Genomic DNA, 22,130 nt, shown 5'->3' on the forward strand with positions numbered 1-22,130 from the left:
CACACACACACGTACAGACACATACAAACACACCCTTCCACTATCGTAAATCTAACACCACCACAATGATTTGGAGATTGTTAACACGATAACATATTGTGTAACAGCAAACCAAAGAAAATCCTGCCAACCTTACTTCAAGGAGATAAAAGAACAACAGCAAGAACCAGCACAGAAAAAGAAAAACGAGAGAGAGAGAGAGAGAGAGAGAGAAAGAAAGAGAGAAGAGGGTAAAAAAGAGGGCAACCCTTGTGGGCTGTAGCAAGGGCTGCTGGGATTTTGGGTCAAGTAAAGCGCACCTGAGATTCTGACCAATGATGTGGCAGTTCAGTTGGGGCTCGCCCTTCCTCTCTCCCCACCCACTCCACCCATGTCAGGGCCGCCCCCAGCCCTTTCCTAATGATGCCACTGACACGTAGACCATTGTCCTGTTCCTCGCCACAACTGGAAGAACTGGTCCTGGCTGCACAGGCTTGCATATTCAAAACCATCATCTGTAATCGGACCCAGAGCTCCCTCTAACCTAATTTACACACACACACAGACACACAGACACACACACAGACACACACACACACACACACACACACACACACACATCCACACACACACATACGGTATACACACAGAGCCCTTTAGCAAATGGAGGTGGCTGCAATCTCTACGTCTCTCTCTCTTATTACACACACACACTCCCACTCCCCCCACCCCCTCGCTCTCTTTAGCCGTCTCTCGCCACAGCTCAGCTGGATTAATGGAAACCTCATGACAGAGATCGCCTCATCCACACAAACATTTCCAATCTGCTCTCACCTTACCGGTCCTAGCACACACGGAATGCCCCTCACACTAGGCCATTATAACCCAGGCTTTAACACCAAAAAAAGGCAAAGACTAGCTTTGCATTTAAACCACCTCATTAAACAGCGGCACAGTTTGATTCTTTTGTTTGAGCAATCCTCATATATGTTGTTTTTAAATTCCAATAATTAGCAATTATTAATAGCACATAACATATTAATACTTAACGTACCAGTTCACCTATTTGTATTATATGCTAATATAAAAATGTTGTAGGAAACAGATGTAGATAGCAAATGTAAATGCTGATTCTTAGACATGGTCCCTAAAGTCAAATCAGCATGGCAGTATGCTGAACAGAGTTCAGCTGCTTTAACATACTGTGTCATTGCGAGGGCTGCCAGCCCCTGGTCTCGGCCCAAAGAGGGCTCTCTCCCACTGAGGACATGACCGACCGTTCCACTCCCTAAGGGTGCCAGCCCCAGAGAGAAAGGGTGTGCGTACCACAGAACGAGAAAAAAGAGGGGGAAAGGGAGAGAGAAGGAGGGAGGGAGAGAGGGAGGGAGGGAGGGAGGGAGGGAGTGGAGAGGCATAGGGCACACGCGGTCTTCCAATCCTATCTCTACATCCGCATCCCTTTCTGATTTTTTTGGTTGTTTGTTTTGTTTGTAAGGCACAACACTGCCAAAGCTACCCTCTCCTCTCTGCAAACATCACTGGGAAATGAGCAAAACAAGTATGCTGGACGCCACACCATATAACAAAGAAATAAGGCCCTGGAAAAAGCCTCAGGTAAAATTACAGACATTGTAATGCAGCGACATTTTCCCTTCAGCGATGAAACGCCAACCTCATTCAAAAGCATCACACCGCCTGTCAGACAGTACCATTATTTATGACACGATTGTTACCACACAGACATAGATTAAATAACACTGAAACGTAACATAAAAAAAAAATAACTTCAACATCTCATCTAAGTAACCATATAGCATGTAGTACATGCATACATTGCTGAATTCTATATCAAAGTGTAAGAACGTATAAAATTAAATGGAGGAAAAATCTACATACACGAAAGACAATCCAAGACTTAATCACTACAAAACTAAAAAAGGTTAAATATAAATGAATTATTCAAATCATTCGCATATTTCATAAAATAGCAAATATCATAAGTAAACTTACATCTGTTAACTTAATCCCTATCGTAAATACTATGAAAGAACACACACACACACACACACACACACACACACAAAATCAGACAAGCCCAGCGTTTCATATTGTTTCCCTTCCGCCTGACAAGGATTAAAGAAACGTAATATGTAACAAAAAAAAAACGCTCTGACCATTACTAATAAGGTCAAAATCAAAGTAGGCTACAGTTTGCGTTAACCCATTCAGCCGACAGTAGCTTTACCTTCCCATTGGCACAACAGCCTCCTCTACACGCGTCAGTCAGAGGAAGCGGCACACACTACATGCATACTCCTTACGCCTGTCACATATGACCACTGTTACAGAACACTGGTAATAATCCCCAATTCTTCATTATACAGCTCATCCTCAGGGTGCAGAGAGAACATATTAAAAATTAAGAATTATTACAAATTATTACTATGAGGGTTGAAGAAAATATAATAAAAAAGCATAATATCACCAACATCTCTTAGCTTACATTCTGATCATTTAATGGACATGTCTTTCAAGATTACACAAAAAAATGATGTTCTGATTCACTCCATATTCTCTGCAGAAAAAAAAAATATGCATGAAGGCATAATCCAGGAGTTTCTGAAGAACAAATGCATTGACAGAGTGTCTGCTGTCTTTGTTTTGTATAACTGAATGACAGGGGGAGCGGAAGAGGGAGAGAGTGTGCGAGAGAGAGAGAAAAAAAGAGAGAATCAGAAGAGAGAGAAAGGAAGGGCGGGAGTGAGGGTGTCCTAGCAGAGCACCTGAATTGTGTTCTATCTCGGGTCTTTTCAGTGTGACGCCAGTGATCATGGCCAAAGCGCATATGGGGAGCACAGACACTATGCTGAGATACACACTAATCCTCATTTATCACTGTTGGCCCGCCTCACACTCTTTTGCTGTCGTTATATAAAAGGGAAAATAGAAATTAGCCACAACAATATGATTGCCTTTAAAATTTGATAAAAACCAAAGAGAAGAGGTGGCATATTCCAAACATCCCACCTTCAAATTTGGCTATGTAAAAAGCCTGTGACTAAGAAATGAAAGGATTTTGTTACTAAAAATCTACAGTTTGTTTTTTACTCTATCGTTTGATGGCCCTGCGTAAACTACGGAGTGTCCACACGGGTGCACTTGGCCCCTCTGGCTGGGACAAGTCCGAGAGGAGGAAAAGGTCTTGAAGGCTGTTTTTCTGACCTCTTCCCTGATTCATTCTCTCTGGCCACTGGCTATTTGACCCTTGCAATCCTCCTCCATATTCTTCTCTCATTTTTATTCTTCTGCTTTCATCTCATACCTCTGCGTCTGGGTAAGAACTAGTGCGTCCATGCAGCAGTACTCTTTGTTTCACCAAATGACAAACTCATGAGAAATGCTACCCCTTGCTTCTTTATCCGCTGTCCAAAACGGAGGCTTGTTTAATCTTTCACTCACTGACCCCACAATCTTAGTGCTGTGCTTTGTGTGACCCCTCAACATAACCCACACCCACCCCACTTCTTTCCCTGTCTTCCTTTGGCTGGTAATGTTGGGTTTTCCCTCACTTTCTTTTTTATCTCTCCTACACTCACTCGGTGACCCCTGCTCCCCTGTTTCTTGCCGTCTGACCCCGAGTCTCCCAACCTCCCCCTTTGATTCTGCCACAACCCAGTACATCTCTGCTTCAGCTCGCCAACACATTTTCTTTTTCCGACTACAGTCGCGAAAACCCCACGTTTTGCGTCTTTCCTGTACCCTGTATCTATCTGTCCTTCTCTCGTCGTTGCATTTGAAGGTTTCTGTTCTTTTTTAAAGCAGCGTGCATGGCTCCAGTGTAGTCTGCATCGTGGGATCCATAACATTTCCGCTTTTCCTGCCTATCTGTCCGTATCTCCGAGGAACTGGCTACGTTCTCTCTGTCGAGCCAAATCGGTCCCCTTATCGTCTTTTCCATTAGCCTACGTTACGCTTTGAATTGTATGACTTGAGTTTGTTCTACTACGCTTTGTGCTAAATTAATCCCGTTACTCATCTGTCATTTCATTATTTAAGTTAGTCTTTAGTTTTCTAATTAAAACATGGTCGAAAAGACGCACTTTAGACTAAGTGTGCATCATGTTGACTACAGTAGCATAGGATACATGTAGAATAAATAACTGTTCCAAATTTGTCCTAGCTCCCCACCGTCATGCATGCGAATACGAGTATTAATGTTGCCTGTTTATTGTTTATGTTCATGGGCGTTCGTATTTCCCCCCCAATATTCTGCACAATATTTTATTATAACGCGTATACTAGCCTCACGTTCATCTTTAAAGTAGTGTTATGCCTTTCTTTCATATTCGTAGTGCTCTCTCCGTTCTGCTTCTAAAACTCTCTTCTCTCGGCTTTGCGCTCTGCCGTATCCGAGCTCTGGATGATCCGCTCATGTCATGAGGGAGAGTCGGGGCTCCGTCTTCAAATCAAACACACTCTCAAAACACACTCACACACATGCCGATCGATTTGCATGTGACTCCGTCTGGGAATCAACAAAATCGTCCTAAAGAAGGCTTCGACAAGCAAACGGGAATGAAAATAAAAAGGAAAATGTGGCCAAAGTGGAGAGACCGAAAAGTAGTTCTGAAATGCAAAGCAGGGCGGAGAGAAATCAACACTAGTAGGCTAAAGGACTCGAAAAGTAAAGATGTGGCAAATACTAGCTAAGGACTCAGCGAAGATGTGTTGTTGATGAAAACAGATGAAAAATAGAGGCTGAGGACGAACTGGCATGTATCTAAGAATACGGGGAAACAGGCTACGTTTTCCTTTCGCCGGACGTAGACGGACCCACAAGCTGGACTAACGTACTCCTTTTCAGGCTACGATCATGTGCAGCTCCCGCTACCTTCCGACTTCTCAACCCAGCCTTTTTACGTCGCGATCATCCTCTAGACATGTTCTATGAATCTATTTTGCCTTCCTGAGTAATATGTTTTCAGCGAAATCCCGAAAATTGATTTAAATTCACGGTTTGTGGTCAACTGCTTGGAAAGGAATCGCTGTCTTGCCCGTTTCTTTTCTTCCAGTCATGAGAAGAACGAGGACGAACCCAGATGTAAACACAGGTAAAGATACGAATAAAACAGAATAAATAAAACAACTTGCATGAAAATAACTTGCGATCGCCTGTTATTTCACATAGTGAGAGAACAGACAGTCTTCGGAAGGCTGAGGAAAATCACCAAAAACCTTCGATCACCCTGCTATTGAAACTAGAAAGAAACGTTATCGTAAAGATAGAGACAGGAGAGAGAAACCAAAGTTGAAACTTACAATTTTTTGCTGCCGCTTTGAGATCCTCGCTTTTTAATCCAGTATAGAGACGGTTTGGCTAAAGATCCCATCAAGGCAGTCCCTTTTGGTCAGTTTGCGTTTAGGATGGCAAAAGAAAGATCATTGTTGTTGCGGAGAGTAAAAAAACGAAGTATTAGTTGTAAAGGCAATATAAAAATAATTTGGATGCAAAGCAGGCGATGAGTCTTGTGTTGGAGGGAGAGAGGAAGAGGTGAAAGTGAGATCTGATGATTGAAAAGAAAAAAACTCTTTGGATCTTTATTCCTGCTAATTAGTTTCCTGCAAAAAATGGCTGTGATTAATTCAGTGCGCATGTGCTTCATTACACAGGCACGACGGGAAGGGCTAATTAGCCACCTTCTGGATCAATAAGATTCAGCAAAGGAGAGAGCTAGGAAGAGGGAGGGAGGGAGGGAGAAAGAGGAGGGAGGGAGGGATGGATAGATAGATGGAGGAAGAAAAAGAGGAAAGTAATGATCAGGAATTGAAAATATGGAATTAGGTACAGTGGAAAGTAAGAGTTTGATTAGAAGGAAGACAGCGAAAGTTAATAGCGGAGAGAGGCGGCACTGTCGCGGCATTGCTGTTTGGTTGCATTTACTGCGTTCTTTTCCCTGTTTGTAAATATAGAACGTTAATGTAAAAGGTCCGTATTTAGTGTGTTATTTTATGAGGAGAATGTGTACGTAATGTAAAATGCGTTATTTTATTCTTTGCTCCAATTGAAAAAAAACTTTCAAAGCCGAGCAACACTGTATTGTATCCGTACTGTATGCAACTCCATGAGCCTTTAGAAAAGAAAATCTTTAACGTGAATGGAAATGTTTGCGGTGAATATAAGCATGTGCAGTGGGACTGCCGAATCATGTTAAACAACGTAAAGAACTTCAAACTAATTACACGATAATAAAGTCGCTATACACCACGACGTAACTTCACAGATGTCGAGGTGCACTGTGTTGAAGACTACAGCCCACTCTTAAGACTTGAGAATACTTTTGTAAATTAATTTCAGTATTCTTTATAGATTACATGTTGACAAAGTTACTAAACTATTGACGGAGAACGATTTGGGCAAAATAATGTCTTGAAACTATCTATTCTATGTTCTTAAACATCACATTAGAATGCCTGTTTTCGGTTTTCTGATTCGAGGCATCCAACGGTGCGCTGTATGCTTTAGTAGGCTAAGCTTCTTGCATGGCATCTTCACACACTCAGAGAGCGGACGATAACATAACATATCTACAACTGAGGTAAATTGCGTACTTTCGCAATCGTCAGCTTGATTATCTAAAAAGTCACATGTACTTTTCTAACTGGTGCCAATGCACACGAAAGACTATTTAGTAATATTAGTGTGAGATAAAAGTTGTATGCTAAGCTACTGTAAAATCTCTCACCTGTACTAAAATTGACAAAGTTGTATGTTGGCAGTACGTTGCATGCATGAGGGCCAATGCTGCTTTTGTGATTCAAACAGAGTTGGTCTATTAGGTGTTTTCATATTTTGAAGACCTTGTTATGTTTCGGGCCAATTTATAAAAGAAGATGTAGCGTTATCCTAAGGCATTGCTAGGGAGTATAGAAACATGGGGAGATTTAAAAATCTGTGCCCAAGTCTTATAAATAAGAGTAAGGGAAAATTCAAACTATATCTTAGGCTACTGATTGACTGATTAAACATCCTCGTTGGCATGGTTCTGATATTTTGGTTTGTCAAAGTGCAAAGCAAAAGTAAACCTTTGTGAACATGATATATGAACTCAGTGTCGATGTTCCATATGCAATAGTGACAATACACTGGTATATTAGATTTTTTTTAAAATAATATTTGCAAGTTATGCTGTGGACTATTTGGTTCGTGACATAGGCCCAGTTAAAGAACGTTAGAAACAGTTGTTAATGAAAATATCCACGGTGTGATAAAAGTAATACACACATGCTCGCAGGCGCGTGCACGCACACCATACACACACTCACTCACTCTCTCACACACACACACACACACACACACAGTGTAGGTAGGATAAATTGTGTGTGCGCGTGTGTGTTTCTATCCTCTCTGTGACTCTCACGCACACACAGTGCGTTGGTTGAAGCATAAATATATGGAGTAAAGCTAACTTTTGTGTTTTCTCTAATTTTTACTCATCGATGTCTACATAGCAAGCCAATGTCGGAATGTTGTTGAGCCCCACTCCATATCAAATCATACCACACCATCTTTACAAAAGGTCAGCGACTGTACCCTAGTGATAAACTATGCTCTGACGTTAAATGATATGAACCAAAACACAAAACGCTTTGAAAAGACATACATTACTATCCCACGGTTTAAAAAATATATATCCCTGATAAATAGAGTAACTTTGAAACGCCTGCGTTCAAAGAGGTGACATTTGATCAATAGTAACAACTGTAGTATAGATCGACGAGGTTGTCCACAGGTTTGCTTTACTCCACGTTCTCCTAAAACACGTTGATTCGTGATGGCCATAGATGGCCATCTAAAAGGTTCTTTCCTCAAATCCAAAGTTTATTTTCAAGAATTAAACCTTTGAGATTGGCCCAGTGGCCTTTGTCATGATAATTCTATTGTCGAGCCGCTCTAAAGAAATAGGCAATTCTTCAATCTCCGTATGCATACTTTCCGATTACAGCTCAGAGGGTCCCTAATCCACAACCAAACCAAACCATTTTACATTAATTGCATGCGTAGTGTTTATTGGATAATCCTAATCTGGTATTATTTCTGTTTGTTATTTCTGTAGTTGGATAAAATTAAACGTTTTTGCATTTTATACATTGTATACCGAATGAGGAAACACACCTGTCAGACGGATAAACAAAAATGTTTTGGATTATAATAGGTAAAATGATTTGAGGCCGCTTTGAATAGGCAAACCAAAGAGCACGTATTGATTTAAGCCGAAAATTATTGAAATGTTCAGAATTAACAGAAAAATTAAATTATTTGGATGTCAACATCACTGAGGTCCGATATTGAGACATCTGATGTATTGAAATTATATGTTTGTGCCCACTAAAAGTCACTAACATATGTTGGGTGGCGACGTTGACTTGTTGACATATTAATAGTGTTATAAAGATAATGCATGTCAGAAATACATATTTAATCTATTTACAAAAAGGAATGTCACATGATAATGAAAACTTAATCTTGGTATGTTGTGAACCGAGGAGTTGGAATAGTCAAAAATGGGGAGCCTCCTATTGAAGATGTACGTTCCACGGATATGTCAGATCACAAAGGGACGCATCTGCATATGAAACAACCGGCACTGTGTAGTTCTCAGCTGTGCACGCGTTGAACTGATAGTACCAAAAAGTAACAACGTTTGATACGAACAATGGCGATATTAATGACAATGTCCATATAGAAAAGAAGCGTGTGCAAGAAAGAGACCGGGAGTGCGAGCGTGCGTGCGTGCGTGCGTTGTTCGAGTGTGGCGAGGCAAGAATGAGAAGACAGTGGATGTGCGTGTGCGCGCTTGTGCCGTGTTCCCCATGTCTGTGTGTGACTGTGTGATTACAATGACACATCACGATCATCACGATTTACGATGTCCCCAAAAATTGACGTCTTCCAAATCATGCATATGCAAAGTCAACTTTTTCTGCATGCGCGCTTGGGCATCTCCAGTATACAATACCTTAGCATGGACACTACATTGTTCTAAGACCAGAAGAGGCACAATATTGTTGAGTCAAACAAAGATGCTCATATTTCCCTCACCAAGAGGCAGAAAGGAAGGATTGCCAGGATTTGTGCCTTCTCTCCGGGGAAAGACAGACTGTAAAAATGAATGGGTAGAAAATAGAGTGCGAGAGTTTGAGAGGCCGCTAGATAATACAGCCCGGTGCGATAGCGGCCGAGAGGAAAACGACAGGATCTGCGTTTTCCCCCTGTAAGCTTTATATGTTAATTGTTATGACAAAAACGTTTTATTTCATCGACAAGACATAAGGCTTTTGTGAAAACTAAAAAAAAAATAGGAAACTTTCGCCATTAACACCTGAAACAGTGTAATGTGCCTCTCGAATCTTTTAACAAAACGCATTTAAATATACCGTAAAACTGATGCTTTACTCTCATTTTGGCACCTACAGCAGGTCGTCTCTCAGCGTATATAGCATAAGCAGTGACCACAGTGGAGAAGAGTAGTGCAAAAAAAACATCCACAGGCTGCTTTATATCCCTCTATTATTTGTATAACTCGAGTCTTAACATGCAGGACACGGTCTAAAACAAATAATCCATTCAGATATGTACCATTGACATTGTGTAAAAAGTAATATTTTCCATTCGTTGACTGATTCGTTTGTGATTAAAATGTAAACACTATTGACCAGGATGTCAATTATTAGCATTTTGTAGCACACTTACAAGTGAAAATGATCATTTTTTGTTGTTGTCTTCGATGTTATTGTGTGCTCTCGTGAGTGTATGTGTGCGCGTGTGTGTGCTTCAACCTCATGCGCCGCGCGTGCCATCCCAGCATCATAAGGCACAAAAGCGCGCAGTGAGGAAATGGGAGCGGGGTGAAAGCATTTATAGATAAAAGCATCTGTCTGGAATAGTCTCCTAACTTTATTAAAGGATGATGAACATTTTAGGTCTCCGGATTTGGGGATTTATGCAACTGTATTAATATAAGAAGCATGTAAGTCCACGTTGCCTTATTTAGATAAACAAGAGGGCATGTGCAACTGCACAACTTTCAAAAGGCATTCCTTCTTTTTGTCATGTATTTTCTTTTTTCCTTCACTCTTTTTGGCTTTCTTTAAAAGATGTATGCTCAACAAGTGGTAGCGTTTGGTCTTATGGATGTTTCTTTGTTTTTCAATCGTCTACAATCTTATTCACGTTTTATGTAAGCATGTGCCGGTCATCTGGTGTGTTCATAAGTAAAAACAACTGACATTGTCGGTAAAGTGGACCCTCCAATAGATGTATGTGCCAGAAGTCGGTGGGGTTAAAGGGTGAATAATAGTGTTGTATCTGGCACTTAAATCAAACACTAAGACTGAGTTACAGGGACTTAGTAGCCAGCAGAGGACTGTAGTCCGGCTCTCCGCCCAGGGTGGATGGGGCAGGATGTGCTACCAGGTGCAATGGCAGCGCCCCCTTATGTTCAGTCTAACCAAGGGGATCAACGACTACATGGACCTGTCACACCGGAGCCGTGATCCCCCCCCACCCCCCACCCAGTGCTTGGCGCGACTGGGACACGCTACCAATGCGGCATGGGACACCTTTTGCCCGATAGTCTTCAAGCATTGCCTATTTGCATATTCAAATGACCAGACGTGAGTGGGAGTCCCAGAAGAGGAGGAGAGGCGAGTGTTCACATTTCTGGTATGCATTAGTGTCCATATTTTATGCAGCACCTTACTGATATAGGCTATCAAAAAACATCAGTTCGAGCGGTGCATATTCGATAACCTAATCCGCCCGTGTAAGAAGAGCCTACTAGACAGCGCACCTTGAGAATGTATTAAAGATATGAATTCACAAACAGACAGACATCCCACCCCTTGCAAACCATCAACAAATACAAATAATTAGTCTGATGTTAGTAACGTGTGATATGTTTATGTTTTCATTATTGGGATTTTGTCAATCTAACAAGAAGGCATAGCAAATATGGAGTCTTCCTGTTCTTAAAAAACCCTAATTTAAGAATACCATCATTTACATACGTGTCATTGGTTATTATCATGTTTTGAAAGTTATTCAACATGGCAATCAGCTCATTGTTCAAAAGCAGAGACCTCTTGTTTTTAAATAGTCCATAGTCATTCAGTCAAATAGGCAGCCTTCTGTGAATATATATTTTCTTTATTTCCTACTAAAATATTTAATCGAGTTTGTGCCTATCACAATAACAATTTGAACACATAAGTCTTTAAAAGAACACGTTAGACAAATAGAATTGATGGATGTTTGTATTATTGTTTGTACCCCGTTGCATGATACATGGACACGTATTCCCTATGTAATTCTCTCAGATCCTTGGACTGATTCACCTTCATATTCTACATTTAAAATGTTTAGATTAAGTTGTTTGGAGGGGTACAGAATGAGTTACACTATATACGTGTCAAAATAGCAATACAATATTTTATGAAATCGAACCGAATGGATACTGGCTTTCAAGGGTATCTTTCAACCAGGAAGACAACGAAATGGACGCACTATTCTTGATTAAACTATCTACATGTAACAGCCATAGGCTGCTATACTTCCTTTCAGTGAATGTTTTCTTTTCAGTTCGAAGATCGTTTTTTGACCAAGCTTTTCTCCGATGTCCACTCGAAGTTCATTTATGAGAGGAGCCTGTGATCTTAATTGGTGTTGCACGCTCTTGTAGAACATGAGTTTACCATGTGTTTGTTGTAAATGTTTTCAGTTACTTGATATATGAGGATGTAAAGTCAACAACTACGCAAACGCTCCTGACTTGCTGACCACGACCCTCATTAATGTCAATGACCTTTTTCAATATCCGATGTTAAATGAACTAATGTCAATGTGGTATATTAATTCTACGAATATTATTGTAACCATATATTTACTGATTTGGCTGATATGTAATTACTGATTAACTTTGAATTTTTCAGGACAAAATAAAAGTGAGAACAGTGATTGTTCGCATATAATTAACCTATTTGCATAGTAATTAGTATGCTCTTTAACATCGATTATACCTCAATTAAACAAGTAGGCTATGTCTGCTGATAATATTCTTCGTATGCACAGCAGAAGTTAGCATGCAACAAGTTAATTAATAACTTGAAGAAAATATATGTTGATTGGTATCATATTGTTTAAAAATGGCTGGACTCGGTAAGCTCATAGAATACATGCCCACTGGATAGTTTACATTTATCTAAAACAAATCTAATTTAATTGATTAGTTAATTAATTAACACGATAATTACGGAATTGTCCATGTTAATTTACTTTATGCTATCCCAGTATTTTTCATATAAGGTCATATACTGAGATGTTTTCTTAAACACATAAACGGAGGGTTTGTGATAATATTGACATTTTCATAGCACTTGAGATTGTAAAATAATTTTCAAGTAAACAGTAAATGGTCTACGAATGTGTGTCTTTAACATGTCTTTCTCTCTGGTTTGCTTCTTTGCGTGTGCGTGCATATGTTTGCGTGAGTGTGTGTGTGTATGTGTGTGTGTGCGTGTGTGTGTGTGCGCGCGCGCGCGTGTGTGTGAGAGAGAGAAAGAGGGGGGGGGGGGGATGAATGTATGTGTGTGTGTGTGAGAGAGAGAGAGACAGAGAGAGAGAGAGTCGGGCAGGTTTTGTGGTTGTATTTGCTATATTGCATTACTGTTTGGCCCATCCTTTCTCCGAAAATATGTGTGTAATATTTATTAGTTTTGATAAACTTTACATGTAAATTTGGGTAATTTTACCATTTGGTACTTGCTCTTTGCCAATCTGCATGTTCATCCAAAAATTGGAAACCGACAAAATTAATGAGAACGACATATGCTGAAACGGCCCACTTTAACTGTAGTCCATATTGTCTTTTCAAAGGGTCATGAAAAAAGTTAAATAATGCACTCTTCCACTTCCATCCTTGGTTGCCCTCGCTGACTCCAAGACAAGCACTTAGGCTATGCACATATTATTCGATGTGTAGCCTATAGTGTGGCCATTCCTCTAAAGCAAACAAAAACAAAATGGAAAATAAGAGGTAGGTAAGATGCTTCGTCACACACGCTCAGATGCACAAATGATACGATTCGACACGGGCACTAAGGTCACAGATACCCTCATGGTCCCCCTCTCGTATCCTCTTGCGTGGAATAACAGAAAACATTCTCCCAAGCTCATTCAGATATATATAGTCTTAACCATAGTATCTACAGAATGAACTGCTTTAATATGAGATTTATTTACAACTAAATACAGTACATTCGGATGGACCGTGATTATCATGGACTATATCGTTGCAGGTACGATTAGATCTGGCCTGGCAAGGAATACAGTACACATAGCACAAATCGCATCCCTACTGGGACTTAATGAATTATATGTGGTGGTGACGGCCGTGACACATGCAAGGACACTACATGGCACTCAGGGAGGCAAGTGACATCATCATATAACCACCAAATGGTTATCAAATAGGGACAAAACAGTAACAACAGTAATGTTCCTTTATAGCAATTAACGTAGTATTGAAAACTTCCCGAAATCAGAGTATTTTCAGCGTGGTCGGCAACACCTACCATTCTCTGTGAATAGAGGGCAATTTTCTCCGAGATTTTGCCTGAAAGAACACCCTAATCGCACGCAATGAAATATGACAGGTGGAAGCAGCAGAGAAGGGCGAGTGAGATCTAGGGCTATCGCCAAAGGGTCACCACACAAATCCAGCATCACACAGCCTCTGGATGCTATTCTATCAGCTGACATATATGGCTGGATTATGTGCAAAGCCTTACTAGGAAATAATTTCTTTTTAAAACGAAGACCTCTTGGAATTGCCTACAGGAAAATCCCTCTATTTGCCGATCCAAATGTCACCAACAATTACGGTACAACTATGAATAACAAATAATTAAAGCACACTTCCGAATAGAGGACATTTTGTTTTACATTCGAAATGACAAATGCTGTGCTACTTCTTTGTTGCGCTGTCTATGTGATTTCAGACTGTTGGAGATGGGCCTAACGGTATCATAATTAACCTGTGGGACTATTTGGAATCTGATTAAGGCATTTAGACTAAGTCAAGGAATCCTTTTAAACTCCCACAAAGATATATCTACCTCTGAATTTCATTCTTCTGTCGTGAGACAGACATTCACTGCACGTTTCCAAATGACGTTAAAATGTCGAATTGAACAAACAAAAAGGTCGACAATATGTGAAATAAGAGATGAAAGAACATATATCATTAGAAATAACTAAATCAAACTAAACTAAAAAAATCAAACTAATAATTAAGACAGCTCACAGTAAACGGTTCAACTCTCTAAGTCAACATTATCCTAAAAACTATACGATAATGACGTATACCTCATTAAATTTCATATCTGATATCATATCTGATAATCAAGGATATGATGACACGCCTGCCACAGATGTTCACTGGTTGTTAACACACCACAAAGACATGCCAATAAACAAACGTCGAAATATAAATATTTAATTATGAAACAAAAAGCAATGGTTTAAAGGGTTTAAAAAAGAAGAACATTTAGCATTGAAGACGATGTGTATATAACTGCCATGTATTGATGTTGCTGAAGCGATTTACCAAATGACGGAGTGACATTCAGAACAGATTCATGTATGAATTATAATAAAATTTGTCTGAAGTTCATAACTGAATTGAATGAATGAAGCATCTCTTTTTACAATACATTTCCAACAAAACTCAAATTGTCCGCAGGGATTGCACAGCTCAAACTTCCCATATGTCTCTGAAATAGAAAATACTACTCAGCTTCACACTAAATTTTCAACTCAAGAGCAACACAAGACACAGGAAAGATAAGTGGAGTGGTCATTCAGTTTGAGCCTGCTGTGCCATTGACACTGGCACGTGATCCCTCTTTCATTCACAGACACACCTACACACACACACACACACACACACACACACACACACACACACACACACACACACACACACACACACACACACACACACACACACACACACACACACACACACACACACACACACACACCAAAGGAGGCACTGAACAGCAGGCAGCCTCTGCTCACCATCAGACTTACAAAAGCATCTGTGTGGGGGTGACTGTGCAGCGAAATCACTTTTCTATCTAATTGAATATCTAGGTCTGTACACGTATGTGTATAATATGTACATGTGTGTGTGTGTGTGTGTGGGGGGGGGGGTTTGGTATGATAACCACATGTAGACATGCAGTTGATGTAGATGGGGTATAATTGCAGGTGACCACAGCAGCCTGGCAGGGATTATGGGCCGCTTAACCCCACCACTCCCCCCCCTAATGCCCTGGCGACCTCTGTAGTTGTCAATCAGGTGTGCTGGAGCAGAGTTTGGGCGGAAGGCAGGCGTCAGCCCCCTTGGTCCTGCCGAGACCGGAAGCACTCAGCTCACCAGTGACCACGGGGCTAACATTAACCTCCGATTGGGGAGCCCACTCTTGGGCAAGGTGTGACCTCGTCAGGGCAATTAACAGCAGAGGTGTTTACCTCGGCACAACATTAACACAACGGGAGGGTGCAGGCCTGGAGTAAAGCACAAGCAGAATTATAGCCCTCCAAATGTGTTCTTCACAGGGTCTTGTGTATCCAATCATACACACACACACACACACACACACACACACACAAACACACACACACACTCACACACACACACACCCCTGTCCCCATAAACCAGCACCTTCTGTCAGGGCCTCTCCAGGTACACATAAATTACATGACAACTACATAGAAAGGCTTCCACAGGTCCCATGCTGCAACGACCAACAATTATCAGCTACCCAGTCAGTGAATCACGTGGAAATGAACACATTCCCTGCATTCATAAAACTAGCCACAGACACAAGAAGAAAACGGCTAATGAATAGCACTTGATACAGCGGTGTCTTTTATCTTTAGATCTTCATCCGCACAGGTTTTTTTTTTTTCAGATTTGGAGCATGTCTTCTACAGGTACGGTTGATTATGAATTAATGTGTATATGAAAAAGAGAGTGTATAATGTGTTTATTCCATAGCATACATATCAGACAGGACTGAAGAATCCCAGTGGCCGCAGATGGGTGTTTTCCTGACACAGTAAGGACTGATATGCCCAATTCACTCTTCCTCTTAATATAAACACACTAAGAGCTATAGCACAAAAGTAGGACAAACTGAGACATCCAGAGCGTGCATGTGTCCTCTAGAAAAAAAGGCACTAGCAATGCATGTATAATGCATGCAAATAAAAGGTGTGATAATCGTCATTTCATGTATTTTTTGTGTATCATGTGTCTTTCGATATGTGCAAATACATTTTCTTCAAGAAAAAAAAATGGAGTGAGAAGGGAGAAAGCAGGAGAGAGATAGATAGAAGGGAATTGCTTTTAACGCGCTCTGTTTAGAATTGTAAATGTGCAGTATACGCACTGCTGTCCAATTACATATATCTTTCATGTATGAAATCATGCATGGCCTTTTTTCTCCGGGAGGCCAAGGAGGGCCGGCACAAAGGGAGCGACCTCGGCTACAGCGCCGTGTATCCCACATGCAGAGCCGGGCCTGCTGCCGCTGCTGCCGCCGCCCAGGGCTAAGAGCACATCTCCATTAGCACACAGGGATGGAGAGAAGGAGGAGGGAGGGAGGGAGATATGGAGGGAGAGGGAGTGGGAGAAAGAGGAGAGACTCCTGACTCTGGCCGTATTATCTTTGTCCTATTGTTAGCAGGCTTGACCCTTCAGGCCTGGACTATGGGGTTCCCAGAATACCCTTCACAGATTACATCCATAATTTGGTCTTGAAATATGGACATTGTTTCTTGCAGTGCTACAATGTGTTTTATCGCTGTGTTGAAGAGAGATGGGATACATAAATTAAAAAAATAAATTTAAAATGCAAAAAAACATAGTCCTGAAAGATGCATAAGTAAGCTTAAAATAAGGCTTTTTTTCCCCCCTGCTTACTTTACCATCTCTCACAAATGACAGTGCACTGCTTGGCTCTTGTAATTTGTGGTGACCTAAATTTGACCAAAATTACTTTGAACTTTTCAAACAAAGGCCTTGTACTTATTTGAGCATTGTAGATAAGGAACCTCGCCTGCGTCTCTGCGCTTTGTCTGTCTGTTTTCTTTTTATTTGCTTAATTCCATAAACACCATTTATTTTCCATCAGCATTATTTAGAGAGCATTCTCGGTAGCTAAAAGAGCTAGCATGAATGGCATTTTAACTCAATGTGAAAAACACAATTTAGCTCAAAACACCAGTAAATGTGCACTTCCTTGTACACACTCCACACGACTACCCTCTGAACTCAGCGTCATCAGGTATAGTTACAGATGAAACCAGATCTAATGTCTATATCAACAGCTCCTGATTTTACAACAAAATGTAGAACTGTGGAAATGATATTTCATCTGAACCTAAATGTCAATTTACATCATACTATATTTATGATAATATTTCTTTATGGAGCATCGTGATGGAGAGTGTAGCTGCAGATAGATTTTGAGATTTTCATGGTTCACAAACTGCCCCCCTATGGCTCTCTCAGCAAGCAGAGGCACAAGCCCAGACTCCCGTCCCTCAGGGTGCCAGCAGCATAAACACAAATGCACACAGGCATGCAGGATTTAACATACACATACACACGCATGTGCAAGCTCACACACACACTTACACACACGCGCGCTCACACACACAATCGCAAAGGGAATTTTTAAACCATCATGACAACCATGACAGCCCGTCCAGCAAATCAGAGAGTAAATAGTCATCATCATCACCATCTGGTTTCTGCTGTCATTATGTCACTGTCATAAATACGTACGAAGTGTTTGAGTGAATGGCTGTGAAATGCGTGAATGTGTACCTGTGGGTGACACAGTATACATATCCAAATGTGTCTGGGAATTAATTCTGTATATGAAAAGTCCTATGTCCAGGTCTGGCTGTATTTGTGCAGTTTGACATCGCATGAAGGCTTGTGAGGACATGTGAGAATGCAAGAGAACATGTGAGAATGTGTGAGATGTATGAAGGTGCATGTGTAGGTTTGTGCATTCCAGTGTGTGTGAGATCTACAGTCCCTGTCCAGTCGTGCAGACACCTTGCCTGAGTGCGTTTATGTGTGTGTGTGTGTGTGTGTGTGTGTGTGTGTATGTGTGTGCCAGTCTGTCTGCACATGTCTTTGGTTCTACAGGGGGTCAGCTAAGAGCCCAGGCCAACCATCTAACAACCAAACATCCTTTGCACATCCAGGGCCTCTAATCCAATGGGAACAAACAGACGGAGCCTGCGCATGAAAGCCTGCCGTTTATCAGCGGCGGCCTCCCATACAAATCGGTGTGGGAGGGAAGGAGGGAGGGGAAACCTCACAGGGGCCGCATCGCCGGCTGGGGCCTCAGCCAGCTTCAAAGCCCCAGGAGGAGTTGAAGGGCTTAGGGCCCGGACCAGCGGGAGTTGCCGTGCGCGTGGGTTAGGCGGGGTAGGGGGCGGTTTGGCTGGGGATGGGGGTAGATGGGAAAGACTTCACAGCCTTACCTGACAGGTATTTCTTTTTGGTTTGAGTCACCGGCGTTTGCGAAGCCTCTCTGACCGTGTCCCCTTTTCAAGTGTCCGTTTGAAGCGGGCGGGCAGAAAGGTCGCACCCCCCTCTCGCTCGCAGCGGGTCGGATGGAGCACTGACGGAGTGCTGACGGAGGGCTGGAGGCTAGTGGTGATGCTAAAGCTTTTGTTGTTTGTTTGGTTTTTGGGGGATTTCACCTCTCTTTCTTCTCCTTCTGTATTTCTTTGTTTTTTTCTCTATCTTTTGGTATAGTCAAAAAAAATAAGACAGTAGAATGTAAAGCTTTCAGATCCGGTGCTGGAGCTCCATACGTGAAGTCCCCTTTTTCAAAGGCTTGTCGTTCGCGTGACGTATTCCTAGATTTCCAGGTATTTCCAGGGTTGGTCAGTGCCACCAGAGGCCCAGGTGCCCAGGGGGACGGGGTCGGGGTCAGGGTCACAGTCTCCAGATGGACGGGAGAGACCCAGAGCTCTTCAGAGGGATAGCGCCACCTGGGAAGAAGAAAAACACACAGACGGTTCAGAAAGCACGCAACACAAATTCCACAGCAGACAGAATAACCCATTTTAACAGACATACACAAAAACTAGACGGAAGAACATGGTTCATGGCTGGCTCTGACACTGCTCTGTGAAAGCACAAAAAAAGTAAGTTGTGTGAAGTAAGTGACTGCAGATTTTTCTCTCTACCCTTGAGACACATAATGGATGTCTTTCAAGAGAGGAAGCAGTACAATATGGCTTCTATCAAGCCTTTTGAAATCTGTAATAAGCTTGTTTTCGAGAAAACAAAATTAATATATAATTATTTTTATTACAGCTGCAGGACAAAGTCTTATGATTTGAGATTACATTAAGCAATAAATGTACTGCTCTGAGTAATTTCTCTTCTTGTGCCATTGCGGGCTTTTCAGAATAAATAATAATAAAATTTCCGGAGAAACTTAATTTTGCTGTAACCAGAACAAGACATATTCCTGTAATAACGTGCATAATTGTGCGCTCTGCACAGGATCTCTCATGCGCCGCAACAAAGTCACTTCGACAATACATATTTATTCAAATGCCAATTCCTACGATGACAACAACAAAAAGAGAGAGAGAGAGAGAGAGAGAGAGAGAAAAGGAGAAAGAGAGAGAAGAGAAATGCAATTTGAATCCCACATGGGCCTGGGGTATAAAGATGAGTGAATGTGCTTGTCAGGGGCTAGAGTTCTGACAGCTCCCAAGCTCCAAAGCTTTGCTTAGGGAGGAGAGGACAGACAGAGGGAGACAGTCTGTGATTTCTGAATGGTCCCTCTGGAACCCCCTCTATTTGGCAACATTTTTACGATTATTTTTACCTCAGTGGTTGGAGCGGAGTTAAAGACGATGCTTAATTGTTCCCCTGAGCTCTTATTAAGTTGTTGATGAGGAGCTCCGGGGAGAGGCACTTAAAGCGGCAACAAAAACAAGAAGCAGCCCACTGTCAGGAAACCCTGGCAGAGGGACAAGGGAGGTGGGCCCGCTCCTCTCTTTACACCCCCCAAACCACCCCGAGGAGAAGAGGGGGAGCAAAAAAAGAGAGAGAGGGAGAGAGAGATGAGGGAGGAGAAGAGGAGGAGTAGCATGAGATGGGGGGCGGAGGGCGGGGAGGGCGGGAGGACAGAGGAGAGGCGGAGGGATGGGAGGAGGCCTGAGCTTTTTCAGGAGCACCTAACATCTGTGCTCTAAAGCCTGTCAGAGACGAGGTAATGAAAAGGGGCCCTGGGTTATAATGTATGGTGCCGCAGAATACTGCTGCAACCACATGACTAAGCCCAGAGCGAGACAGAGAGCGAGAAAGACAGAGAGAGAGAGAGAGAGAGAGAGAGAGAGAGAGGAAGACGGAGAGAGAGGGGCTCATTTCATCAAAATATCCGTTCTATTCATCGCCAAAATACCTGCTTCTATCATTTCTTTTAGGATTCCACAAATTATGTCTTCTTGCCATGCAAACTAAACCAATTTGATCAAAAATGTAGAAGATACATTAAATATAAGGACAGAAACATTATTATTCTGTCGGAACATACAAGGATAATGGCATAAACATCCTCAAACTTTCATTCTGAAATCTACATTCTTTTCAAACTGCCCTGGTTTGATGTATTTTGCATTGTTACTGTTATTTAGGTGACATAATGAAATTCCAGAGGTGCCCAAAAGTATGAACTGTATAACCAAAATAGTGACAAAATATTCAAGGGCCCTTACTGTGCCAAGATCAGTACATTTCTGAATATTTCTGAACCACCTGTACAGCCTCTCTCACACATACACACACACACGTAAGCACACACACACACACACACACAGTTGCAGTTCACACTCCTCTCTCTCTCTCACACACACACACACACACATGCTGTTATTTAGGTGACATAATGAAATTTCAGAGGTGCCCAAAAGTATGAACTGTATAACCAAAATAGTGACAAAATATTCGAGGGCCCTTACTGTGCCAAGATCAGTACATTTGTGAATGTTTCTGAACCAACTGCACAGCCATCCCCTCTCACACATACACATGCACACACACACACACACACACCCACACACACACACACACACACACACACACACACACACACACACACACACACACACACACACACACACACACACACACACACACACAGTGGCAATGCAAACTCCTCTTACACACTGAGCCACCTCTCTCAGCCCGTGCCTGTGCACTGGGGCCCGGCGACCTGTGGGGGACAATGGTCTGGATCAATACCACTGCCTCTTCAACGCCCCCCCAACACACACACACACACACACACATACACACACATACACACACCTCACCAGCCCTTGCAGCGCCGCAGGCTATCCCTGACCTGGGCTATTGATCAGCCGCGCCTCAGCTGCCAATAGCAATGGGCCTGGATGTGACAGGAGCCGACGAGACCAGGCGAGAGACAGAGGGAGGGGGATACATGTATCGCCGGTGGCAGCCCCGCAGCATACTTTAGATAAAAGTCAATTTCACTTAGCTAAATCACTGACGACTAAATAGTTAGCAGGTGGAGGAATGCAGAGGGTCTCTGGAGTGGAAGGCTCAAGACTGGGGGGGTTCCCCGGCCTTCGGTGACCTGCCTGGGGGGGTTGGGGGGGGCGGAAGTGTGGGGGGGGGAGCCCCTGCTGGAGTGTCACCTTAAAGGACTGAGAGGGAAGGTCTGCTTTGGCAAGGAGGCCAGCAAATATAGATATAACTCAACCGGACAGAGAGGCTGGCTACAGACGCCGTCTGTTGCTGGATATTGTGTGCGAGCAGATGGGTTCAATATCGGCAGGATCACGGCCGCCCAACGTGGCCCTTATTACAAACACTGTCAGCTAAATCAACTTGTCTTGTGATGGGCGTAAACATCTGCTGGATCCTCATCCCTAAAAAGCCACATCCTGACTGCGTCCAAACCACCAACTATCTGTGCAATAAAGCATTGCTTCTCAGCGCTTCCCCTGTGCTGCG

General features: G+C 42.3%; 1 protein-coding gene across 1 annotated transcript in view; it reads right to left on the bottom strand.

The window, feature by feature from the left end:
• The window catches only part of zfhx3b (zinc finger homeobox 3b), a 159,982-nt gene extending 154,383 nt beyond the window's left edge, over positions 1-5,599 (bottom strand). Inside the window, exon 1 of the mRNA XM_080843776.1 lies at positions 5,299-5,599. The gene's annotated coding sequence lies outside the window, so the exon portion shown is untranslated. The remainder of the gene's footprint in view (positions 1-5,298) is intronic.
• Positions 5,600-22,130: the final 16,531 nt, after the last annotated feature.

This window comes from Sprattus sprattus (genome assembly GCF_963457725.1).
Source record: "Sprattus sprattus genome assembly, chromosome: 8".
Taxonomy (NCBI): Eukaryota; Metazoa; Chordata; class Actinopteri; order Clupeiformes; family Clupeidae; genus Sprattus; species Sprattus sprattus.